Below are 17,149 nucleotides of genomic sequence, written 5' to 3' on the forward strand. Positions count from 1 at the left end.
ATCCAAGTGTGCAGGGGTTTAGTGTGTGAGTATCCAAGTATGGGATGAGAGGGTTCTGTGTGGGCAATCTGGGTGTGGGTGTCTCTTGGGGAGCTCTGGGTGAAGGGGATCTGGATGCACAGAGGGTCCTTGGGGGGTTCCCAGTGCAGGTGGTGGGACTTGGTGGGGGAGTATGGGTGCAGGGGATAAGGCTAGTCAGTGGGATCTGGGTGCAGGGGGCTCTGGATACAGGGGGGGTGAGGCTCAGCAGGGTGGGGGTTCTGGGTGCAGGGGTCTCAGTGGGGGGGGTTCTGGATGCAGGGTGGTGAGGCTTGGCAGGGGAGTCTAGGTATGGATGGAGATTAGATGCACAGGAATTGGGCAGATGAGGGAGCAGCTACCCATACAGTGACCCCTGGGGGCAGGAAGCAAAGGGGGTGTGTGTGGAGCTTCCTGAAGCTGGGGGAGTGTAACTGGGTTGGCACCCACCTCTCACAAGTGCCCCCTTCTGGTTGGGCATGTCTGCGTTCTTTAGTTCTGGTGACCCCTTTCGGTGTTTCTCAGGTGGGTTTGTCAGTGACACAGTGCTCCAGACGAGTCACCCTGTCTGCCTGTTAACCAGCACAAACCCCTTCTGGGATATACCCCGCTGGTGGTGTCTCTTTCTAGCCCTCGCATTGGTCTTTAAGTAGTCCAGCCCCGGTACGGGGCTGTATCCCCAGGGCTTCCTCCCTGTAGACATTATCTTCCTGCAACCCTCCCCAGGCTCAGTCCCTACTCAGTCTTAGCAACCAGTCAGGAGCTCCCTCAATACTCCCTGGTCCCTGCTAGCAAACCATCCATGGCCCTGCTGCTCTTCCAGGCAGCTAGACCTACCGTCCTTTCTTCTCCTGCTCCAAGCAGCAACTGACTAGTAGCTTGCTCTTCAGCTCTTTTTATATGGTCCTCCTGGGCTATGATTGGCTGCTTCCCTGGCAGGCACTTTAGCCTGCTTGGAGGACCTCTCCACTGCTCCGTCCTTGGGATAGGTGTGGCAAAATCCTGAGGCCTCCAGCAGGGGGCTTTTGGGCCTAGTCCACCCCATCACAGAGAGATTTCTGGAGGGGTGGGTCTGACCTGGCCCCAGCCCCGGCCACTCCTTGCAGGGGAATAGGAATTCCCATGTTCCTCCACCCCCAGCCCAGCTGAGACTAGCAGCTGAGTCTGGTGCAGGGTAGGAGCAACTGGCTAGGTGTCCCTAGCCCCGCCTCCCACTCCCATGGTGATTTACCTCTCTGCCAGCTGCTCCAGGCACCTGAAATGACACACCCATGTTGCTGGGGAGGGGCACATGACCATTCTTGTGGCTTCCCTTTGCTTCCCCATCAGAAACTATTTTTCTGCAGGGAAGCAAAGAAATCGGGGGGGACATGAGTTCTGCACATGTGCAGTGGCGCAGAATTCCCGCAAAAGTAAAGTTACAGTAGTAGTGTCTAGACAATGTAGCACAGTGTTGTTGTGTCTCAATAAATACTGTAGTTGAAATTCTGACCCTATTCAGGTCAACGGCAAACCTGGCAGGTAGCTTCATTTCCGTGGTGGATGTTGCCTGTGACACACAAATGTTATCAAGCACTTTGGGATGGAAGCTTTTCTATAGCTACAAGATGTTTTCACCATATGGAAGAATAATCCCAAAAGAGCCAGATTTGCAATTTACCCTTGGTAAAAATACTGCACTTTTAACATGTTGAAATGTGTTAATTGTAGGCATATGGGACCAGCATCACAGTCGGTGTAAAATGTGCATGGCTCCATTGACTTAAATGGAGTGATTTACAGCAGCTGAGGATCTGGCCAACAGGCCTGATTTTCAGAGGTGTTGAGCAATCACAACACTCATTGGCTGACTTGAACAATCGGGCCAGTGTTTTTCAGAAGATTAGTAGGATGCTTTCTAGTCCTAATATGACTTTGAAAAAGAACTTCAGCCTTTACTCCCTTTGGCTTTCTCCTTTAATCCACTTCACGCACAACCCCTGCTTCATTTGTATCTTAAGGTCAAATCATTTCCCCAGGAGATTCTCAAGGTCAGTAATCAAAGGCCCATCACCAAGTGAGCTGAAAAACAGCAAAGACAATCTCTCTTAAGTAAACTGTGTAATATTTTCAAATGAGTGCTGAAATATTTATCATCACTATTAAATACGTTTGAGGCTGCAAGGGGGAGGGGGATATCAAAAGATGCCTGCTCTGTTCATTATAATGACATGGAGCCTGAATGATATTTTAAACAAATTTGCATCAAAATCCTGGGCCAGATCCTCTGCTGGTGTAAATCAGCAGATTTTCATGTACTTCAGCGGAGCTTTGCTCATTTACACCACCGGGGGATCTGACCTGCCTGTCTTTAGTAGTGTCTGCTCCACTTGTAGAGGCACATTCACTAACAGGAGCTAAAGGAGAGTGTGCCAATTACTGTGCCGTGTACTTGCTCTATATGTGACATATTGTACCGTGCATTGATTTTTAATCTGCTCAAAATAGCATTTGTCATGAAGGGTGAAAGTCTGATGTGAGAAATAGCCTCTTCATTTTCCCTGACAATTATTAACACTGAGCTAGTCTTCATTGCTCATGCCGTAGGCGACATTTCCTGCCAAAAATAAAGGCAAAGAACAAGAAGACAGCTAGTTTGCAAAATTAAACTCTGACTTAAAAGTGCATAAATCAGGAGGCGGGAGAGGATCCTCAGCTCCTGTAGAGTGGAGTTGCTCCATTCTGCTAATTTACCCCAGCTGAGGATCTGGCCTATGGAGTGGATGTAGGCAAGAAGGAACCCAAAACAGCAACACCAGACCCAGCTCAGTCTTTTCCTGTGTATTGGGGATAGGTTGCAGCTACAATAGGAAGGGGAAGAGGATTTTGCCCTTAATGTGGAGAGTGAGAAAAGAGTGAGGAGGGGAACACAGAAGAGCTGTGAGAAATTCTGGTACTAGCCCAGGAGGGGTTAAAAGTGCACATCTAGAGCATTGTGGGATCAATATTCCAGATGCAGCCTCCTGCACTGACATCTTCTGATTTCACAGAGAGAGCCCATAAGATGGGCTTTACTGGGACAGTCCATCAACCGCCCACAGTGGGGGATTATAGAGATGAATGACCCCGTGGAAGCTTCCATTGGACCTGAAGCAAACAGGATGTCTCTGGGGCCTGTTGTGGAAGACCCAGCAGAAGCAACCATGTATACAACCTATAACAGGGTGCAGGGTGCACTTCCCCCTCTGCTGTCCCAGCTCAGCTTGCCGGGGCACCATGTGAACAGGCCACCGCACCATCCCACTTGACTCTCATGGCCTTGCACTCAAGGAGCGCAAGGGCTAGGACTGACTGGCCTGTGTGCTGGGGCTCAACAGAGAGAAGACTTCTGTGTCCTCCCCCATTCCTTCCACACCCATTCAGGGCTACACCACAATCTACCCCTAAATGTTCAGCATCCCATTTCCTATCACAGGGCTTCCAACGTGCCTTGCTGGCAGATCGGTCACATTGCCGTATGCAAGCTGTGGAACAATACAGAAGATGTAGCCAAATCCTCAGCTGAAGTCAATGGAGCTAAGCTGATTTAAATCAGCCAAGGACCTGGCCTGATATATCATCTCTTTAGGTCATTATAAAAGAAAAAAAAGAACTCTGATTATAGTTTACTGACCGTCCTTTGAAATGTGGCTGATACAGTTTTCATCCCAATGGCAAAGACCAGCAAATTATAAAGCCATCTGCATTACAAAGCCTGATTTCTGCATCCTTTGCTAAATGTACCTACGAGTATTCTTTGGTGAGTTTGAGAGCTGACACGTTAGCTGGCCCCAAATTATCCAATAGCTCATCAGCTATGGGCATTGGATATGCATCAGCCACTGTCACTGAATTCAGTTATTGGTAATCAACAGAAAATTGCCTAGACCTATTTTGCTTTGAAATCAATAAGCCCATGGGCCTTCTGAAGGTCAGATAACTCCCAAATGTCTCATGTCATTATTGTTTTCTTATCATTAGCCTCGCTTGCAGTGTTGCGGGGTGTTTGCAAAATGCTAGCTCATTGCATTTCTGAAAAAAGAAGTGTTTCACGATGTATTCCCCATCTTGTCTGAGAATTATTAATTTGCAATGTAGGGAAGGTCAATTAATATATTATATCAATGAGGACATATTTAAAGCTCTGTACAATGTAAGGTAACACACATAGGTAAGGTAATATTGATTATTGCTGTAATGCAAGTAGAAGACCAGCAGGCCAAAGGCCTGTAAAATAGTAGCTTAGCATGACTAATCAAGTCCTAGGTTGGAGACTGACATAAGCAAATGACAAACAAGTGGGTCTTATGTCACAAGATGAAGTATGAACAAATGCAGTAAGTCAGTTGACTGGTATGAAGTAAGAAACCGCAAATGCTAGTTATTGATATTTTAGGGTATTTTAAGGAACACCAAAACTCACAAATATTGACTGCAACAATGCTATAGCAATAATTGATGTAATTGCTAATGCGTATGAAGTAAATGGATAATTAACCTATAAGAAGTGGGGACCCTAAAAGAAGTGAAGTGTGGAACTGCAGACAAGGAAAAGCGGGTTGAAACCGTTATGACTATACATAAGATAAGGTGGGCATTACTGTAACACATTATAAAAGATGTTACCTGACATAAGTGCTGGGGGACACACTTGGAAGACAACCACATATCAGCACTCAGGTATCCCCACAGAGGGTGGTGTGAGTAATGCAAATGCTGGATGTTCTGTATCACTTCTCTCTCCTTTGCAAGGCTGGAGTTTGTGTATTTTTAGGGCTGTCAAGAGATTAAAAAATGAATCACGTGATTAAAAGATTAATTGCAATTAATCATGTGATTAATCGCACAGTTAATAGAATACCATTTATGTAAATATTTTTGGATGTTTTCTACATTTTCAAATATATTTATTTCAATTACAACACAGAATACAAAGTGTACGGTGCTCACTTCATATTTATTTTTGATTTACAAGTATTTGCACTTAAAAAAAACAAAAGAAATTGCATTTTTCAATTCACCTAATACAAGTACTGTAGTGCAATCTCTTTATCATGAAAGTTGAACTTACAAATGTAGAATTATGTACAAAAAAACTGCATTAAAAATAAAACAATGTAAAATTTTAGAGCCTGCAAGTCCACTCAGTCCTACTTGTTCAGCCAATCACTCAGACAAACAAATTTGGTTACAATTTGCAGGAGATAATGTTACCCACTTCTTATTTACAGTCACCTGAAAGTGAGAACAGACATTCTCATGGCACTGTTGTAGCTAGCACTGAGGAGGGGAGGGATAGCTCAGTGGTTTGGGCATTGGTCTCCTAAACCCAGGGTTATGAGCTCTCAATCCTTGAGGGGGCCACTTAGGGATCTGGGGCAAAATCAGTACTTGGTCCTGCTAGTGAAGGCAGGGAGCTGGACTCTATGACCTTTCAGGATCCCTTCCAGATCTATGAAATAGGTATATCTTCATTTATTATATAAGATATTTACATGCCAGATGTGCTAAAGATTCATATGTCCCTATATGCTTCAACCACCATTCCAGAGGACATGCATCCATGCTGATGATGGGTTCTGCTCGATAAGAATCCAAAGCAGAGCAGACCAATACACATTCATTTTCATCATCTGAGTCAGGTGCCACCAGCAGATGGTTGATTTTCTTTTTTGGTGGTTCGGGTTCTGTAGTTTCTGCATTGGAGTGTTGCTCTTTTAAGACTTCTGAAACCATGCTCCACACCTCGTCCCGCTCAGATTTTGGAAGGCACTTCAGATTCTTAAACCTTGGGTTGAGTGCTGTAGCTATTTTTAGAAATCTCACATTGGTATCTTCTTTGTGTTTTGTCAAATCTGTAGTGAAAGTGTTCTTAAAACTTAAAACTTTGACTGACACCCTCTCTACAGTAGCTGCTCTGGGGGCTGAACCCTGACAGGCCCCAGCATGCTAAAATATATTTAACCTTGGGAGACCAAACTGACACCATACCAGTTACAGACTAGGCTACATGCGCAACCTAATTAGATAAGCCTGGTACTCAACTACTGTAAGAGACTGTTGTTATTGTTAGTCTAACTAGTGTCAGGAGGCTTAGACGTTTTGTGGGGACTTTTTAAAAAAATGTTGCATATGATGAATAAAATAATAATAATAGTACACCAGCAAATCAGTCATTCATACCTGAGCATAAAATTAACTAGTGTGTGTGTTCCCATGTGGTGGTTTGCCTTATGACAAGGCACATCCATTTTGCACTGATCAAAGCAAAAACTTTAAAAATTTGACATTATTTGGCTTAGAGATGAGTTCTAGATCTTTGGTGTGCAAAGTAAAGTTCCAACAACCAGGGCCGGCGCAACCCATTAGGCAACCTAGGCAGTCGCGTAGGGCGCTAACATTTGGGAGGCGGCGACCGTGGCAGCTGGATGTTCGGCCACCCCGGTCGTCGGCGGTATGTCGGGGGCGGGACCTTCTGCCGCCTCTGTCAGGGGCAGTATTTTGGGGGCGGGAACTTCCGCCGCCTAGGGCGGCAAAAAAGCTGGCGGCGCTGCTGCCAACAACAATCCTAATAATGAGACCGAATGGATTTGAATGTCACAGCCTGTACAGAACTGAGCACCACAATGCCGAGGTCACCTTGTGAAGGGGCAAAGATAAAAAAAAAAAGACCAGCAGGAGCTCATTCTTTGGACAATTACTTTAACAAGCATGTGAAAAGGGAGACAAGGCCGGTGAGGTAATACCTTTTATTGGACCAACTGCTGTCGGTGAGAGAGACAAGCTTTGCTCTTAAACAGAGCTCTTCTTCTGGTCACTAATGACACACTTCAGTGGGAGAGGGATGGCTGGGTGGTTTGGGCATTGGCCTGCTGAACCTGGGATTGTGAGTTCAATCCTTGAGGAGGTCACTTAAGGATCTGGAACAAAATCAGTACTTGGTCCTTCTAGTGAAGGCAGGGGGCTGGACTCAATGACCTTTCAAGGTCCCTTCTGAAGATAGGATATCTCCATAAAAAAAAAAGACTATTGATTATGGGTACCTCATTTTTTCAATCCTCAACTGGAGACACTGAGCACCTGCCCTCGGCAAAGGGGACTCTTTGAAGGAGTCTCAAGCAGGGCCCCCAAAATCACAAGTTACTTTGGAAAATCTTGGCCATGCCATGTTTTTTTATGTCCTGATAGATTAACAACAGGGAGGGGTGGGGGTGGGACACAAACAGCCCAAATTATGGGGAAGACAAAAAAATGCCTTTTTGCATGCTTGTATGCGACGTTGTTGTAAAGTGTTGATCCCAGGATATGAGAGAGACAAGGGGTCAAGACAATATCTTTAATTGGATCAGCTTCTGTTGGTGAAAGAGAGAGAGGCTTTCAACTCCACAGAATTGTGCTCCGGTCTGGGAAAGGTAATCAGAGCGTCACAGTTAAATACAAGGTGGAACAGCTTAAACAGAAGGAGTTAACACATGTTGCAAGAAACCATTCAGAATGAAGTGGGCAATTAATACAAGAGCAAGTTAGTGGGTTACAAAAACAACAAGGAGTCCAGTGGCACCTTAAAGACTAACAGATTTATTTGGGCATAAGATTTTGTGAGTAAAAACCCCACTTTTTCAGATGCATGGAGTGAAAATTACAGACGCAGGCATTATTATACTGACACATGAAGAGAAGGGAGTTACCTCACAAGTGGAGAACCAGTGTTGACAGTGCCAATACAATCAGGGTGGATGTATTGGGTTACAGATTGTTGTAATGAGAGAGAAAACCAGTGTTTCTATACAGTCCATGATTTTTAGTGTCAAACAGAGTTATTGGTTTAAACTCCCAGGCTCGTCTTTTAAAGGTGTTGAGGACAAAGGACTGAGAAGTCAGATATGGAGTGATCATTTTGTGAAAGTGTTTGCCACAGGAGATAAGGTGTTTTTGTCTTTTATCATTTTTCTCTGAGTGCATTCAAGAGTATTGTGATTGTCTCATTTCATGACATGCATCTGACGAAGTGGGTATTCACCCACGAAAGCTTATGCTCCAATACGTCTGTTAGTCTATAAGGTGCCACAGGACTCTTTGTCTCATTTCATAGTTTCATTTGTGTTTCCTAACCATGAACTTCGTGTTGTGTCACTGTTCTCTGTCTCTGGGTTATGTTCTGAAGAAAACTTTCAACATATAAAACCTTGGGGCCTGCAGAGCTCAGGTGAATTGGTAATGGGAGACAAAGGCTTTCCTCCCTGAATAACTGCATCACATCTAACTCTACATTTGATGTCTTACTTTCATCCCTGATGGTGAAACAGCAACAGATATTTATCTAAAATGTCCATGAGTAAGAAAGAATGCAGAAGGTGACACATGGAAACTACCTTGAAATCAATTTATTTTTAAACTTGTATCATTTTCAGTAAGCTCAATGAGCGAAATCCTGGGCCCTCTGATTTCAATGGCAAAAATCACATTGGCTTTCATGAGGACAGGATTTACCCAGTTTGCCTATCTTCATTCTGAGTTGTCTCAAGCGGACGCAGTATGTTTCCTGTGTTCCACTCTTGGGCACTGATTAAAATGTTCATGTTCCATTCCAGAGTAGCTGCATGTAGGTGATGGATTAAGTGCTTCCTTTATATGCAGGACAATTTTTTTCCATTCAAAGGTCAATGTAGGGCTCCTATTGATTTCAGCGAGAACTCTGAATCCACCCAATAACATAGAATTTGGCTCTCAGAAAGCTTTCTGGACAAAAAAGGTGCAATATAAATGAAAGCTATTATTTTTATTAACCTTTTACTGTGAATTTAGTGCCAGATTAAAACCAAAAAAGGAACTATTTATGTTTACACTGCCATGTGCAGATATACTTATTTTTACTGAAGATCAGAAGACTGGATTTATTAATGCTATTTAGTAATGCTGATTAAAAAATGCCCATTAAAACACTACTTTAAGACCATGCAAACAGCACACATCTGAAATGAATTCTGGTGTTTAAAAAAAAACAACAACAAGGGAGTTTAAAAAATTCAAATCCGTAGTTTTTTGTTTTTACAAATAGCACACCAAAATCAATATTTCAGCACACTGTGATATAAACTAAAAACATTGGTCTATTAACATCTTTTTATTAGCGTGTCAATTGCAATGCACCAAATTTACACATATGGGCAAAGAAATTGTTTCCTGAGAATGTGCAAATTGCTACTTCACTGCATGTAAATGAAGTGCTAATTGCTCTTTGCAAACAATATTTATGCAAATTATCCCCCTACTATTTGCATAGCTGTGTCGATTATGCATTTACATTTGTCACACTTTTTTTCTCCAAACAATCAGAGAGTGCCTGGACATCAGGGCCTGGGCTATTCCTCATTTTCTCTTCAAAACATTTTGTGTAGATACTGAATGGGTGAAGAACGAAAAGGCATCTGAAGCTAGTAATATTTCTTGACCCAGAAGAGCAGAAGATTTTAGCCAGCTCTGTTATTCTGGTTTATTATTCACGGAGCAAGATATTTGCAATGGACAATTTATATGTCAACTTTTGCCTTATTTTTTTTTTTTGCTGTTTGCCCACAAATATGTCATGACATTCTCCAATGTAGCCATTGCTTGAAATTCTTAGCACATTTTTCAACAGATAACATGTGAGTCTGCAGATTTTGTTTTTGTTTTTTCCTCCGCCGCCGGCTCTTGGGTTTGTTTTTGTTTTTTGTTTTTTCTCCACCGGCACCCCCCCCCCCCCGCATCCCGATATTTCACATCTCTCATCTGGTCACCCTTCATTAAAAGACAAAGCAAGTCAGGCACCTAACGCTGTTAGACCCCTTTAAAATCCTAGCCACCGTAAATATATATAGGAGTAGCTGCGCAGAAATCAGTGACATTAGACTAGTGTCAAACCAATGTTAGGGAGAGGCAACTCTGTCCTATATAGATAGATAGATATATAAAATCAGAAAAAAGGGTTTCCTTATTATTTTTTCTGCACTTTCTGCACTTTCATAATTATGTTAACACATGGGACGATAACTTGGCTGAGGTTTCCTCAGCTATGGAGCATATGTCATAAAGATATATATACACATGCATGCAACTTCTTAAATGGAGAGCTGACAACATCATGAAAATGCTTCCGTATCTGTAGCCAAACTTTTCAAAATATAGTCATTTGTCATTGTTTTCTAAGGGGCCTGATCCAGCAAACATTGACATGCTTATTTTGACATACAGGAGTGGTCCCATTCAAATTATAGGGACCACTCGCATGAGTAAAGTAAGGCATTTGATACAGTCTCGCATGATATTCTTATCGATAAACTAGGCAAATACAATTTAGATGGGGCTACTATAAGGTGGGTGCATAACTGGCTGGATAACCGTACTCAGAGAGTTGTTATTAATGGTTCCCAATCCTGCTGGAAAGGCATAACGAGTGGGGTACCGCAGGGGTCTGTTTTGGGACCGGCGCTGTTCAATATCTTCATCAACGACTTAGATATTGGCATAGAAAGTACGCTTATTAAGTTTGCGGATGATACCAAACTGGGAGGGATTGCAACTGCTTTGGAGGACAGGGTCATCATTCAAAATGATCTGGACAAATTGGAGAAATGGGCTGAGGTAAACAGGATGAAGTTTAACAAAGACAAATGCAAAGTGCTCCACTTAGGAAGGAAAAATCAGTTTCACACATACAGAATGGGAAGAGACTGTCTAGGAAGGAGTACGGCAGAAAGGGATCTAGGGGTTATAGTGGACCACAAGCTAAATATGAGTCAACAGTGTGATGCTGTTGCAAAAAAAGCAAACATGATTCTGGGATGTATTAACAGGTGTGTTGTGAGCAAGACACGAGAAGTCATTCTTCCGCTCTACTCTGCTCTGGTTAGGCCTCAGCTGGAGTATTGTGTCCAGTTCTGGGCACCGCATTTTAAAAAAGATGTGGAGAAATTGGAAAGGGTCCAGAGAAGAGTAACAAGAATGATTAAAGGTCTTGAGAACATGACCTATGAAGGAAGACTGAAAGAATTGGGTTTGTTTAGTTTGGAAAAGAGAAGACTGAGAGGGGACATGATAACAGTTTTCAGGTATTTAAAAGGGTGTCATAAGGAGGAGGGAGAAAACTTGTTCACCTTAGCCTCTAAGGATAGAACCAGAAGCAATGGGTTTAAACTGCAGCAAGGGAGGTCTAGGTTGGACATTAGGAAAAAGTTCCTAACTGTCAGGGTGGTTAAACACTGGAATAAATTGCCTAGGGAGGTTGTGGAATCTCCATCTCTGGAGATATTTAAGAGTAGGTTAGATAAATGTCTATCAGGGATGGTCTAGACGGTATTTGGTCCTGCCATGCGGGCAGGGGACTGGACTCGATGACCTCTCGAGGTCCCTTCCAGTCCTAGAATCTATGAATCTATAAAGTTAAGTATCAGGGGGTAGCCGTGTTAGTCTGTATCTACAAAAACAACAAGGAGTCTGGTGGCACCTTAAAGACTAACAGATTTATTTGGGCATAAGCTTTCGTGAGTTAAAACCTCACTTCTTCGGATGCATCCGTTGTTGTTTTTATAAAGTTAAGCACATTTGTAAGCGTTTGAAGGTTTAGGCCCCTTAGAAAAATACTTTTACCAGGCTATGGAAAGTAAAAGGGATTCTTCAAGTGGGCTTCAATTGCAACCAGTTGTCTCTCTAGTTAAGAAAGGAAGGTAATTCTTTCATTTCTTGGAGGGGTTGCTTGGTTCTCTTTCCTTATTATTTAAAAGAATAAGATACCTCTATCTAGTGCTTAAGAGGCAAGTACAATGCAAGTGTAAAATACACACTGGGGGTGTTTGGGCCACATATCCAGCGAAGAACTCAGATTTGTTTGTATTGCTCTCTAGAGGCAGACAGGCTAAGTACTGCTGGCACTGCCATATGTCCTGCATTACCCTTTCGAGTTTCGTGTCTGTTTTTGGCAGATAGTGGGCGTGCTGTCTATGCCCATAGGATAAAAATGTCAAATCCTTCCTCCTTTAGTGATATTGATAGCTCTGCTCTCTCCTACAGCTATACAATTCATCCACAGCCTGGTCAGCAGTCGAGGGCTCCTTCTTTAAGTTGGCTGAATTGTGCTTTCAATGAGACAACTTGTTGCCAAGCATTGCATTTCTGTATTATTGCCAGGGTATAAAACTGATACCCCATGAGACACGTGCACTGTAGCATGTGTTGAAAAAAGAAAATGAACAGTATTAAAACTACTTTTAAGGTATCTCTCTGCAGCGTATGCTTTGTGAGACAGGATGCATTCAAGTGTAAATAATTTTTGCTGAGCTAGCAGGCTGCCTCCTGGATAGAAGTACACACCGGCTGCAATACAACTCATTACATGCTAGCAGGATCGTTGCGCATGTCAGCGTTCTACTAACTCTAGTGAAGTGTTCTGCAGGATCACAACTTGTTCAGTGTCACTGGAGAAATGTGCAAGCTAGGACTGGTAGGAAAATTTCCTGTTGAAACATTCTTTTCCAATGAAAAGTTGGATTTTTGACTAAATGGAAGATTTTGTGGAAAGTGTAGGCTTTCCTCAAGAAAAAAAATTTTCCTTGGAAAACTGAAACTCAAACATTTTCGGCCGAAAATTGAAAAATGTCAGGGGGTTGGTCAAAAAATGTTCAGTTTTTGGCAGTTGCCGGATTAAATTATTTGGGTTTTGGTTGCTGAAAACTGAAAAATTCTAGAGGTTTTGTTTTGTTTTACAGGGAAGTGAGGGGACGACAGTTTTTCAACAAAAAGTCAACACTTTCCATAAAAACCTTTTGACCAACACAAAAATGTTTTCATTTTTGTCAAAACTTCCCTTGGAGGAAAAAAAAACCACGTTCTGATCAGCTCGAACACAAACAAAACACAACGGCAAACCTGACACACACACAAACATGGGTCATTTCTTCACAACTTTCATTTTAACCAAGACTTTGTTAAATGGGATCTGAACATAGGGTTGAGATAAATATAAAATCAGATATTAAAAAGAAGAGAAAAATCACTCTAGTAGCCTGTACTACTTCACTGAAGAAAGAGGATGGGCCTGAGCTGTGAAGACTGGAGCTTATGATTGACATGGTGCTTTTTTTTTTTTTTTTTTTTTTGCTGCTTCTCAGTCCAAATTCCCCTTGCTCTACACAAAGTTTTAAAAAGGGTCTTTTATTAGGGTCCCCACCAGGAAAAAAGAGAAGCTTGCAAAAACATGATACAAACATTAAGCAGGTTATAAAATAATATTAATATGGACTTGAAAAAAATTACCCAACACTTAAGTTATATTCATATATGTATGTCTATACCCAGGGCCGAATTTAGGGGCAGGCGACCCAGGCAAGAAGAAGCCAGCCCTGCAGCACTGACCGAAGAGATGTATTCATGGGTGAGAATGTCTAACTGCAACATAAACTGTGTTTATCATCACATCTTTAATTAATCCAGAGAACATATGTTAATGTTAAGTCATCTTCAGATCTAGGCGTGTTGTGAAAGTCTAGAGCCATACAGCTGTCATCAAAGAACCCGCTAGAAATATAAAGGCACATTGACTCATTCAGCCCCCTCCCACCAAGATTAGGTGCACATCACAAAGTTCTATGCAATCCTAAAGCTACCAGGGTAAAATTCAGCTCTGTGCTGAGGGCCAACAAAAGCCCAAAGCACCACTTAAATACTATCTAAGCTTTTGGGTAAGAGTCCATGTGGCACATCTAAGAGACCTTGCAGGCCTAGGGGAACTGGGGTATGGTGGCTTTGTCCCTTCCCAATTCTGGGCTGCTCTGCAATGCTTGGAATAATACTGATCGCCATGTCTAAGTTACAGCAGCCTACCCCAGCTGTCCATAAGCCGCAGCGCTACTCAGAACCTCCAAAAGGCTATGTGATGTGGGCCCACCCCCTCAGCCAGGGCATGAGCGGACATCTTTAGGAGGCAGCCTTATGGCTGTCATCACTAGTGTCTGCACCAGCTCAATCCTCTCCTGGCTGGACCCGGAACTTGTAGAGACCCTTTGCACCACATTGAGCTTTTACCCCATATAAAGGGGCTGGGACAGAGCTGAGGATCTCACCCCTTCAGTTTTAAATAGCAGACAAGGACCTGTACTTTAGCCCTGTTGCTTTCTACTATAGCAGTCCCAGTCCTGTAGCACTTGATTTATCACACTCTTGTTCATAATAAGATCACGTCCACATTTTCAATATACTAAGATAAATAAATGTTACAGTTATCACAGAAACACACTGAGAATTGACCGGAACCTGGAATACAGTAATATTGTGCTGGTACAGGTGGCGTGGCGGGAGTAGGCAGGGAGCGGGGAGTGGTCATGATGGAGCTCCGCTCCACTATACCTGTGGTGGGTCCAGTGCCAGTGGCGCAAATCCAAGTTTCCTGGCAGCAGCTCTAGCTGTTACTGGGCCAGGGCTGACCCTGACACATTCCTCCCCTCTCCTGAGCCAAGTGGAGCTCAGGCTCAGGAGACAATCAAGTCCGTAGAGATGAATTTTAACCATAAAGAGAAACCAACATGATGATAGAGGTAGTCAATATGCAGACTGTGACCCAAATCTGGACTGCCAGATGCTTTTGAATGGATCCTGAAATCTTTTTATTTACTTATTGTTATCAACATTGTTATTATTTTCTCTGAATTCTGGACCTTGACTATACCTTGTCCAAGAAATTTGGATCTTGACAAAAAATAATTGACTATCCCTGGTGTAAGATAACCTCCCCTTCCACCCTGCTCTCCCTCCCCTTCTACCCATCAGCTGGTGAATTACGCCTATGTATGCCCACTCACCAATGTGCAATTTAGACTGCCATTTGGGGTATTAGTGAGGGCCAGAGTCTGCCATGTTTACGTTGAGAAGCAGACTATGAGGGTCCTATTGAGATCAATGGGACTGGGACCCAATCTTAGGAAATGTGGCTCTCTGTCCCCCTCTAGTGGCTGACCCGCATAGAGTTTTTATGATTGGGGCAGAGAAGGCATGCCGGGTGTCTGAGGGGGCTCAGGGAAGGGGGTTGGGGTGCAGGAGGGATGCAGAGTGCAGGAAAAGGCTCAGGGCAGGGGGGGTGAGGACTGCGGGAGGGAGGTCAGGGCAGGGGGTTGGGGTACAGGAGGGGTGCAGGGTGTGGCAGAGGGCTCAGGGCAGGGGCTTGGGGTGCAGGAGGCTCAGGGCAGGGGGTTGGGGTGCATGGGGGTGTGGCAGGGGCTCAGGGCAGGGGGTTGGGGAGCAGGAGGAGTGCGGGGTGCAGGCAGGGGGCTTAGGGCAGGGAGTTGGGGGGCGGGTGCAGGAGGGGTTCGGGCTCCGGCCCGGTGCCGCTTACCTAAAGTGGCTCTGGGGTGGCAGCAGCATGCACCAGGGCCACGGCAGGTTCCCTGCATGCCTGCCCTGTCCCCGGCCCCGCGCCGCTCTGCGGCGGAAACCACATCCCTGCACAGCCCCTGGGGGAGGGGTGACACAGGGCTCTGTTCACTGCCCTTGCCACGCCTCCAGGTACCTCCCCCGAAGCTCCCATTGGCCGCGGTCCCCCATTCCTGGCCAATGGGAGCTGTGGGGGGCGGGGCAGCACACGGAGCCCTCTTCCCCCCGGCCATGCTTCTGAGAGCGGCGCTGGGCCCACGGCACCACGGGGGGTAATCCCGCGGGCTGGATCCAAAGCCCTGAGGGGCTGGATCCGGCCTGCGGGCCGTAGCTTGCCCACCCCTGCTGTAGAGGTGTCACCAAGGGTTTCAGACTTTTATTGCTAGTGATAACATGTGAGAAGGCAAGGACGCAGATCACTTTCACATCTGGCATTGAGCTTCTAAGGCTGGCAGTCAGAATAAAAAATCTTATCCTTATAAAGTGGGAGCATGTGATACAGCAGTCGCTGGAACACGATGGAGCACAGCTATTTTTAGGGTCACATTTCAGAGGAGAACTGCACTTTAAAAATATATTTATAAATATCTATTCCCTTCAGCTTGTTAATGCCAGCCTCCTCCTAAGCCAACAGCCTCTGGCTGTAAGGGGTCAGATTCCCCACTATCATTTACACATAAGAACATAAGAACGGCCATACTGGGTCAGACCAAAGGTCCATCTAGCCCAGTATCCTGTCTTACGACAGTTGCCAATGCCAGCTGCCCCTAGAGGGAATGAACAGAACAGGGAATCATGAAACGATCCATCCCCCCAAATCATTTTTGTTGCCCTTTTCTGAACCTTTTCCAAGTCCAAGATATTTTTTTTGAGATGGGGCGACCACATCTGCACACAGTATTCAAGATGTGGGCGTACCATGGATTTATATAGAGGCAATATGATATTTTCTGTCTTATTATCTATCCCTTTCTTGATGATTCTCAACATTCTGTTCGCTTTTTTGACTGCTGCTGCATATTGAGTGGATGTTTTCAGAGAACTATCCACAATGATTCCAAGATCTTTCTTGAGTGGTAACAGCTAATTTAGACCCCATCATTTTATATGCACAGTTGGGATTATGTTTTCCAGTGTGCATTACTTTGCATTTATCAACATTGAATTTTATTTGCCATTTTGTTGACCAGTCACCCAGTTTTGAGAGATCCTTTTGTAGCTCTTCACAGTCTGCCTGGGACTTAACTATCTTGAGTAGTTTAGTATCATCTGCAAATTTTGCCACCTCACTGTTTACCCCTTTTTCCAGATCATTTATGTAAATCTATAAATCTGGTCATTCCATTGATGTTCATGGAGTGACGCAGGATCTATACTGCTGTAACTGAGCGCACAGCCTGACCCCAGGTAAGTGCCTAGGGAAATACACATTTCTAAAACACATCAATATTTTATCCTCACACAGCAATGCCCACGCTCTCCTCACCCAGGCGCAGAGAACGCAGCTGCCGGCTCTGCTTTCCAGAGATGGCTGTCAGTCTCACAGCATAGGCCAGAGTCCAGTGAGAAAATATAAACAGTTCTTCTAAACCTCAGGCGTTGTTTTGGAACAGAAAGGTCTCTGAGGCAGGGGAAGCTTGAAATTCACCTCCCAGAGGATATTTCATTGTGTTTTACGCTTAAGAGTACCAGGGTCTATTCTTCCTTCTCTTTC

This window comes from Chrysemys picta, chromosome 4 (assembly GCF_011386835.1).
Source record: "Chrysemys picta bellii isolate R12L10 chromosome 4, ASM1138683v2, whole genome shotgun sequence".
Classification (NCBI taxonomy): domain Eukaryota; kingdom Metazoa; phylum Chordata; order Testudines; family Emydidae; genus Chrysemys; species Chrysemys picta.